Source organism: Morus notabilis, unplaced genomic scaffold (assembly GCF_000414095.1).
Source record: "Morus notabilis unplaced genomic scaffold, ASM41409v2 Scaffold616, whole genome shotgun sequence".
Taxonomy (NCBI): Eukaryota; Viridiplantae; Streptophyta; class Magnoliopsida; order Rosales; family Moraceae; genus Morus; species Morus notabilis.
In genome coordinates this window covers 94,222-103,980 of record NW_010366787.1, presented here as the reverse complement: position 1 = coordinate 103,980, position 9,759 = coordinate 94,222, and the positions used below count along the sequence as shown (strand labels likewise).

At 31.4% G+C, this 9,759-nt stretch overlaps 1 non-coding gene across 1 annotated transcript; it reads right to left on the bottom strand.

Annotated features, from left to right (window-relative positions):
- Positions 1-9,486: 9,486 nt before the first annotated feature.
- Positions 9,487-9,558, bottom strand: TRNAP-UGG. Its single transcript has one exon. It is a non-coding gene; the product is annotated as a tRNA-Pro (tRNA).
- Between the last annotated feature and the right edge of the window lie 201 nt (positions 9,559-9,759).

Sequence of the window (9,759 nt, the reverse complement as noted above, 5' to 3'; positions counted from 1 at the left end):
CGAGGCCTTCCATGTCGAAAGGAGAAAGAGCCACAGAACCTCTTCAGCTAATACATTCGGATGTATGTGGACCGTTAAACGTCCAAGATAAAGGAGGTTACGAATATTTCATCACTTTTATTAATGATTATTCGAGATATGCTTATGTTTACCTAATGCAACGGAAATCTGAAACTTTTAGAAAGTTTAGAGAATTCTGAGCATAAGTTGAAAAACAGTTAGGTAAACCAATCAAGACACTTTGATTAGATCGAGGGGGTGAATACCTGGGCTAAGAGTTTCAAGATTTATTGATTGAAGAAGGTGCGGTATCCCAATTGACTGCACCCGGTACACCACAGCAAAATAGTGTAGCCGAAAAGAGAAATCGGACTTTGCTCGACATGATAAGATCAATGTTGAGTTATTCTTCACTTCCGACTCCGTTATGGGATTATGCCCTAAGAACCACCATGTATATTCTGAATCTAGTACCATCTAAGTCTGTACCAAAGACACCCCTAGAGTTGTGGAATGGTCGAAATCTAGTATTGAAGCATATTCGTATATGGGGTGTCCGGCTCATGTGATGAAACAATAGACTGGGAAGTTGGAACCAAGATCATAAATATGCATGTTTGTGGGATATGCAATGGGATAAGAGAATGATTATTTTATATAGTCATAAGAATCAAAGGTATTTGTATCGACAAATGTCACGTTTCTGAAGCATGACTATATGATAGTTATCAAGCCCAGAAGCAAAGCAATTCTAGAAAAGTTACTTTCCAATAAGATTGGACCACAACAGACAAGAGTTGTTGGAACGCTAAGAATGACCACGATTCCTAATCAAACTCCTGTGACACCTCGTCGTAGTGGGAGGGTAAGCATGTTACCTGACCGGTATACTGAGGAAGCCCATATCATCAATGCTGATGACGGTAAGGAGGATCCGTTGACCTTTAAGGCTACAATGGATGATTTTGATAAGGAAAAGTGGCAAGCAGCTATGAAACTCGAGATAAAGTCCATGTACTCTAACTCAGTCTGGCAACTTGTAGATCTACTTGAAAGGGTAAAACCATTGGATGCAAGTGGATCTTCAAGAGAAAGAGAGGAGCGGATGGAAAAGTAGCGACTTATAAAGCAAGGCTAGTGGTTATGGGTTACACCTAGAAAGAGGGAGTTGCCTATGAGGAAACTCTCTCTCTAGTAGCCATGCTTAAGTTCATCCAAATACTATTCGCCATAACAGCATATTTTGAATATGAGATATGGCAGATGGATGTCAAGACAGCTTTTCTGAATGGCTATCTTGAGGAAACCATCTATATCGATCAGCCAGAGGGTTACATAGAGAAAGGCCTAGAGCAGAAAGTCTGCAAGCTGTAGATATCTATTTATGGATTGAAGCAAGCTTCTAGATCATGGAACATCTGGTTTGATAAGGCTATTAAGTCTTATGGATTTTATCAAAACCAAGATGTTTCAAATGAAGAAAAGAAGATGTTCTTATTCTTTATAAGCCAGAATATCTGATATTCAGTGGGAGTGGTTAGTCGTTGTCAGTTGAACTCAAGATTCAATCATTGGGTCGCTGTACGTGTAGTGCATCCTTAAGTGTATGAGGAAAATAAGAAACTATAAGATAGTTTAGTTAGTGAAAGAGTTGTCTTTCGCGGGATACATAGATTTTGACTATGAGTCATGACAAGAAAGGTTGTAAGCAAAGTGTTATGTTGGGAATGGTGTCCTAGAAGCATGAGATGTAGTATGATATTTATTATTTATTTAATAAAACAGTTTATTCATTATTTTATGTGCATATATTTATGAATATTTTATGAATATCAATAAAAATTCCATGATTATTTATGTGACCTTAAACATTGTATATAAGTGTTATATACGAGAAGATAATGTTTAAACATAATAATAAAAAAGTAATGTTCATAATGAATTTAATTAAAGTTCGGAATCTTTAATTAAAACATTATTAATACATGTCATTCCCATTTAGAATGGAATGGTGTTATCCGCACTGTTAATATGGTGAGATATTGAATGAGTGTATTTCACATAATGAGATTATGTGGAACAAGGACACAAACACAATATGAATTTCTAATAATTTCCGTTAAGTATAGAAATTCTAATTGAGTCTACCGATGGTCATATATAGAATGATCTTACTCCTGAGTTCTTAATAGACTCCTATTTATGGATTTGTGTCTTTTGATTTACTCGGTAAGGATTCTAAATCCTGAATCCTATTCCTTGTATTTTGGAGACATGATGAAGTAGGTAGCCGGGAATGTTATTACACGAGATGGAATCCATTCCTTCTTAAGAAAGAAGTAGATAAATAATTCTCTTGAGGGTTGATTCGGTACTTGGACCAATAGGAGCTTCGATTCATGAATGTGTTTTATGAATCACTGTCCATTAGAGAATCAATGGTACTCAAGGATAAAGAAGTAATTAGAGAGGTTAACGGATTTTACCTTGCTTTAATTATGAACTATTTATGCAAGATCGATCTATATGCAATGACTATATCAAATGGACACTTCACAGTTTAGAAGTAATTTATGTCTGTAATTTCGAGAGTACAATTCCAAGTTTATAGTGGAGTAACTATTGGAATTAATAGAATTAATTAATTAATTAAAGTGTTTAATTGATTATTAATTTTATTAGAGATCAGGATTATAGGTCCATTAGTCCCCGCATCGTCCTAGTAATTCTACCAGACACATAGGGCAAAATGGGAATTTTAGAATTACGGAATTCTAAAATTAAACACTCGAAAATAATTAATTGAGAATTAATTATTATTTAAATAATGTGATTATTTAAATTTAAATTTGAACACATCTATATTTATCCATTTAAACTTATTTGATAAGTTGTTCAATTTAGAATTCAAATTAATTTAAGTTTGACTGAAATTGGAATTTGAATTTGAGTCAAAATTGGACTACAGGATAAAGGATGATTTTCTCTTCCTTTCCTATCTGATATTGGCGCCACACAGGGATGAGAATCCCTATCTTGGCCGGCCACACTAAGGGATAAGGGAATAGGAGATTTTGTTTCAAATTCAAATAGGAGATAATTAACAAGCTTTATCTTGGAGATAGAGATTGGATTCCTTCTAGAAGTTTGACTTCTACTATATAAATAAGAGTTGAGACAATTTTCGAAATAATTTTTGCCCCAATTCCAGTTATGGCCGAAAATTCTCTTAGAGAAGGGAAGGAAAAATTTTTCTCCAAAAATTTCATATCGTGCATGCGTTGGTATTTGTGGAAATTCGAGTGTTTATTGTAATCCATTTTGTCTCATGTGTGCCCACACACACGTTTTCGTGGATTCGAGGAATTGACGTGGAAGACATTGGTTTTCTAAACACAAAACTTTGGAGCAAAGATTGTTCGAGATCAAAGAACTCAACTTATCAACCGAGTCGGCCTCTAGGTATTTTTTCTAATTGAGTTCTTAATAAATGAATTAATGAGATTAATTTATTCGTGCATAAATTAATATAATCTATAGAGTATCTCAAAGGTTTTATGAAAATTTTTGTTATACACGATCTGCCCCCCACGCTTCCGCATCCGAATTCGATTCGGTGACCAACAAAATCAACATAACACTATTGTCAAAATAGTACACTGAATATGCGTGAGCAGTTTACAAATAAGGGAAAGGAGAGAAAGAAAAAAAAGATAGAGGAAAAAAATTAAAGAAATGGGAAAAAGAAAGTAGAACTAAACATTTAAATTAAACACATATACGTAAACATATTGCCAAAAAGTGAATAAAATGCAAATAAACATTTCAATGCCATTGAATAATGATAAAACAGTAAAGTCATAGGTTGACAAAAGCAATGAAAAAAGACAACGGTAAGTATTAATAAGATGGGAGCAAGATAAAATGCAAATGAACATTTCAATTTCATTGAATAATGATAACACATCAAAGGAATAGGTCAACAAAAGCAATGAAAAAAGACAACGGCAAGTATTAATAACATGGCAATGAGAAGAAATGCAAATAAACATTTCAATTGTATTGAATAATGATAAAACAGTAAAGCTATGAGTTGATAAAAGCAATGAAAAAAGACAACGGCAAGTATTAATAAGATGAGAAAAAAGGGAGCAGAAGTTATTAACAGTACCTGGATTAGTGTGAAAATTGTGCTAAGTGTAAGATATCAACCAACCAGGAACGAACATAGCTAGTTAAGGATAGAAAAATAAGAGTAAATAGCAATAAATGATGGACTGTGGAGTGAAAGAGTGAATGGTCATGGGTAAAAAAACAACAAACAGAAAGAGTCAAAGGCACAGAAGTATAAAAGGGAAGCAGTAAATGAGGAGTAATGAGGGAAAATGGATAGTGATAAAGGATGAAATGGAACGGGGAGGAGTACAGGTGCAAGAAAATATGTATTATAAATCTATGCAACCAACATCATTAATAAATAATAAGTAGAAAAGTTCTTATGAACAGAAAACATCTTATAATAATATAACACTTATTGATACAGAGTGGTTTGAGAAAAATTGGGAAATCAATATTTATTAATTAAGTAATAAAATCGATGCAGCTTTAAAGATAATTTTAGTACTAACAACATAAGAAATAGGAAAAGGCAGAAGCAAGGGAAAGACTGAAAAAAAAAGGGACGAAAAAACGGGGAAAAAGTTTTGCCCTAAAATTGGTGAAAGCTGTAGATAATATAGCATGACACTAAGACGTATTCCAGAAGATACAAAAACACAAAATCATACGGTGAGAAAAAATCTTTGATTTATTCAATAGCTCCGTAACAAAATCAGAATAAGTCATCAACCTAAGAAATCAAAGGACAACCTAAAAAGTCCATATCATCGACACAATAAATGGAGGAGAAAAAAATCTCACATTATCCACATGCAGGATGGAATGGAGCAGAAGAAAAGTCACGAAACAAAAACAAATTCTTTAAGGAAGATAGTAAATAAAGCTCTTATATCAACTATAAACGTAACTAAATAAAAATAAGCGACAAAAATTAGAGAAAAAATATATAATTCATTAATAATACATACAGAACGAAATGAAGAATTGTAATAAAAGAAAGCAAAAAATAGGAAACATAAATAAAAAAGGAACGAAAATAGCATATAATCACAAATAAAAACATCACCAAAATCCAAAGGAGAAAGAAAATAAAATTTTATACTGTTGAAAAAGCTAATAATTTTTATGATGTCAAAATATTTTATATTTATATATAGATATATAGATAATTTTATATTATACAAAAAGCTGGTGATTTTTATGATATCAAAATATTCTGTGGAATAAAATATGTGGAATGGGATAAGAGATGTTTTTTTTGTAACTGGCATAAAAACTGTTGCATGCGTAAATTGGAGCATTGCAGTAGTGACAAAAAAGTTGCTGATATTGTATATACCAGCTTGCTAATTTTTTCAGATATAATGTATGAATCACATGTTCTGATTGATGCTTGAATTGTTTTATACTGCAAAAGGAAAAATAGGATTGTTATTTATTTTATAAAATTTAATATCAAATTTAAAATAATGTAGTATAGTGTTTGCAAAGGTTATTACCTCCTCATTGACCAAAAGGCAGTCTACACTTATTAAGTATCCTATTGTTAATTCATTGTTCATCCATAATTTCCAAATTCTGGCTCTAATAGTTTCATAAATTTCGTTTGGTTTTAATGCATGAATTTGTGTGATTATTTTGCCTATTTCTTGTGAGGAAAAAATAATTATTTGAATCAATAATTTCATCCAATATATGTTTAATAATAGAAGATTTAAATGGAATTAAATTATTAATATAATATTGGTATATTTTTTTTGCAATATTTTACATTTTTATACAATATTGTGTATAATTTCTTTGTACACAATATTTTTTAGATGATTTAGATATCTATTAATTGAATCATGTATTAGTATGTGTAATCCTTTAGGATTTGTGGCTTTTGATAAAGCAATATATAATTGTCCATGAGTGAAAATTTCAGTTTTTAGATATAATCTAATTTTACCCAATGACTGTCCTTGGCTTTTATTTATTGTCATTGCATAACAAATTTTTACTGAAAATTATCGTCTTTTTAATGCAAATGGCCATTTAGATTCATGTACACTCATTTCTATTCTTGGGATATAAACTTTTTCATCAATATTATTTGAGTTTATAATCTGTCCTTCTATAATTTTGTTTGTTAATTGTGTCTTGTACCATTACATAATCCAACAGATTGATTTAAATTTTTTAATAGCATTATTGGAATTCTTACTTTAAGATTTAATTGATGTGGTGGTATTCCATTAAAATTTAGACTGTGTAAGAATTCTTCAGGGTATAATAGGTTAAGTTCATCTATATTTTCAGATGAGGATACAATTGTGTCGTAACTATAATAAAATTTTAATTCTCCAGGAACTAAGAATAGTATGTAATTGTTAATATCGTCAGCTGTTTTATTTTTTAGAGTTATTATTGCTCGATGTTTTAAATATTCAATATTGTTAAAGCAATTATTGAAATTGTTATATAGTAATGTCGACATTTTTTCAATTGGATTTGATTGATAGTGTAATATGTATTTGTCTAGTATTTTTATCCATGTAGCATCTTCATTTTCTGGATCTTTTATTCCTTGTACAGTTCCATTTCCAATGCTTAATATCCAATTTGAAAATATTGTAATTTCTATTCTTTCTTCTTCTGTGACGTTATGATGTTTTAATCTCATGTTTTATGTTAGCGTTAGAACTCGAAAATATGGCCATAAGTAAGAGTTATTTATGGTTGCATCTATTATGTGTTCTCTTGTTCCTGTAGGAATAACTAGTAGAATTTGTTAAAAATCACCTCCTAATACAACTGTCATTCCACCGAATGGTTGCTCAAAGTTATTTTTTAAATCTTGAAGTGTTTTGTCTAATGCTTCAAAACAATATTTATTTGTCATTGGTGCTTCGTCTCATAGTATAAGCGACATTTTTTCAATTAATTTCGCCAATTGTGTTCCTTTTTTATTGTGACAAGTGGAAAATTTGTCTGTTGATAGTGGTATTCTAAATCTTGAATGTGCGGTTCTTCCTTTAGGCAATAATAATGATGCTACTCCGGAAGATGCAACAGCAAGGGTTATTTCATTATTTGATCTGATTTTTGTAATAATTGCATTCTACAGATATGTTTTTCCAATTCCACCGTGACCGTAAATAAAGAAAAGGTTGTTTTTTCCGTGGCTTAACAATTCTAAAATTTGTTGGTAAATAAATTGTTGTTCTTGATTTAAATTTTAAATTAATCTAGTATTTTCTTCTTTTAATTTATTTATATCGTAATTAAGTTCTTCTCTTAAAAGTTTATTATTTAGGTCATCTATTAATGATCTAGTAGGAAGGAGTAGATTAAAATGTGTTAAAGTTGATGAATTTAGATTTAATAATTTTTATAATTCGTATAATACAAAATTATATAATTCGTTCTCAAGTATTTGAAAATTCAGGTTATTGAATAAGACCTTGATTTTGTGCAAAATCTCGTCTGTCATAAGTCTCCAATGTTTTTGAAGGAATTTTATATGATCACTCACATTGCAAAATAATAAAATTATCACAAATAGCTGTCGCAGTTGAGGTGCTGTTGATGTAAATGAAGCTTCTAATATGGATTCATCCCATTCCTTGTCATCTCCTAATAAGCCCAATGCATAGCATGCTGCTTGATTTGTTGGATATCTTGTATTGTTGACTGTTTGAAGATCTTCATAACTTATTTTTCCTCTTTGATGATTTAATAATAATTTTAAATAGTATAATTCTCCATGACTTGGATGGACATAGAAAGTTCGTCTAATTGCATATCCTATTTGTCTTGGAGACCAATATTTATATTTGCTATTCCAAACTTATTTAGTCGGGAACTCTGTATAACTCAATTCTCTGGCATTGATATCACGTTTCTTTGTTTCCATCCATTTGGTAAGAGTTGTTTTATCAATACCTGATTGTCTTATTGTATTACTTGGGCGTTGATTTGAATGGAATGTTATATTTTGCATTCTTGGTGAAGGTATTGATAATCTTTGAACAGCAGGATTTCTATGATGTATTAGGAATTCATATAATCGCCACATTGCTTCGTATGGTGCTATATATCTACAATTAATATAGTTTTTTATTTCATATATTTCTCTATAAATGGTTTCTCCAGTATTTTCTGTAGATATATTGTCTTCTATAACTGTTCTAATTCTATCTGGTCCTTTTGTCAAATATTTAAATAAATACTTTATGAGCATCGATTGTGAATAAATTTCTACATTGATATGAGCATGAAATTTTAGACATAAATCTTTATTGTATGGAACTACAAATCTATAATTCAATTTAATACATTCCTTTTGAATATAAAATGATGTATTTCTTCATCTATAATTAATGAATCCGGTTTCTTCGATTGTTGTTTCATTTTTGAATTGTTTTGGAAACTTTTTTGAACATTCTAAAGTTTTCATGCATGGAGAATTTGGCCTGATTATGCCACATGGTCCATGCATCATAAATTCGGCTACAATCTTGTATTCTAGTGGATTGTTATGAGTATTAGGTATTTCTGTAGAAATGAATTTGTCTATTTGCCATGATTCACGCATTTTGTCGTCATTGTGGAGCCAAAAGAGGAAATGACAATGTGGAAAATCTCGTTTCTGGAATTCTACGACATGCAAGTCTACAAAATTAAAAAATAATTTGTTATAGTTTTTATTGTGTAAGAAATTATAATTTATTTGTATTATCTATTCATAAGATAAAATAAATTTGAAAAGAATTAACTAACCTGCTATAATTGTTCCAAATATTTTTTTATTTTTAATAATATATGAAATATGATCTAATTTCATTTTGAAAATTCTTGTGATGATATCTGGTCCGTCTTCTGCTTTTTGTCTAGGTATTTTTGCTAAAGCTCTAATAATTCCAGGCCATTTCGGATTGCATGTGAATGTTATAAATAAATCTGGATTTCCATAGTGCCTGCAAATTGTCATTGCATCTTGATAATTTTGAATCATATATCTTGGACTTCCAGTATGACTGGAAGGAAGACTAATTATTTTTCCAATTGCTTGTGTACAGTGTTGGAAGTTCGGGTCAGCGGGCTGCCCGAAGCCCGAATTTTTTCGGGCACGGGCGGGCAATACCATCTCCCGCCCGCCCAAGCTAGATTTTCGGGTTCGGGCTCGGGCAGCCCGAATTTGACACTACCTCTCTTGCCCGCCGCCGTCTAACCGCCCTATACCGCCGTCCGCCGGAATTTTTTTGAATTTTCCGACCATGCCCGACCCGCCCGAATTGCCCGACCCAAAAACCCAAATTTTACCCGAAGCCCGAGTTGCCCGATTTGCCCAAAACCGCCCGAAAATTTTAGTTGCTACAAATTGGGGCATTCCGAGAATCGAACTCGGGACCTCTCACACCCAAAGCAAGAATCATACCACTAGACCCAATGCCCATATTTGTTATTTAAATTTTTAACTTTTTAATTAAGGTAAACACATAATTCCTTAATAGAACGAGCAAATTCCTATTTTAGCAGTTTAATATTTCAGTTTTCACATTCTTGACCCTTTTTTATAATCAATCACATGATAAAATGATTCCTCAAAAAACAATATACACAAGGAAAGAAACACATTGCCATCACGTTTTTATT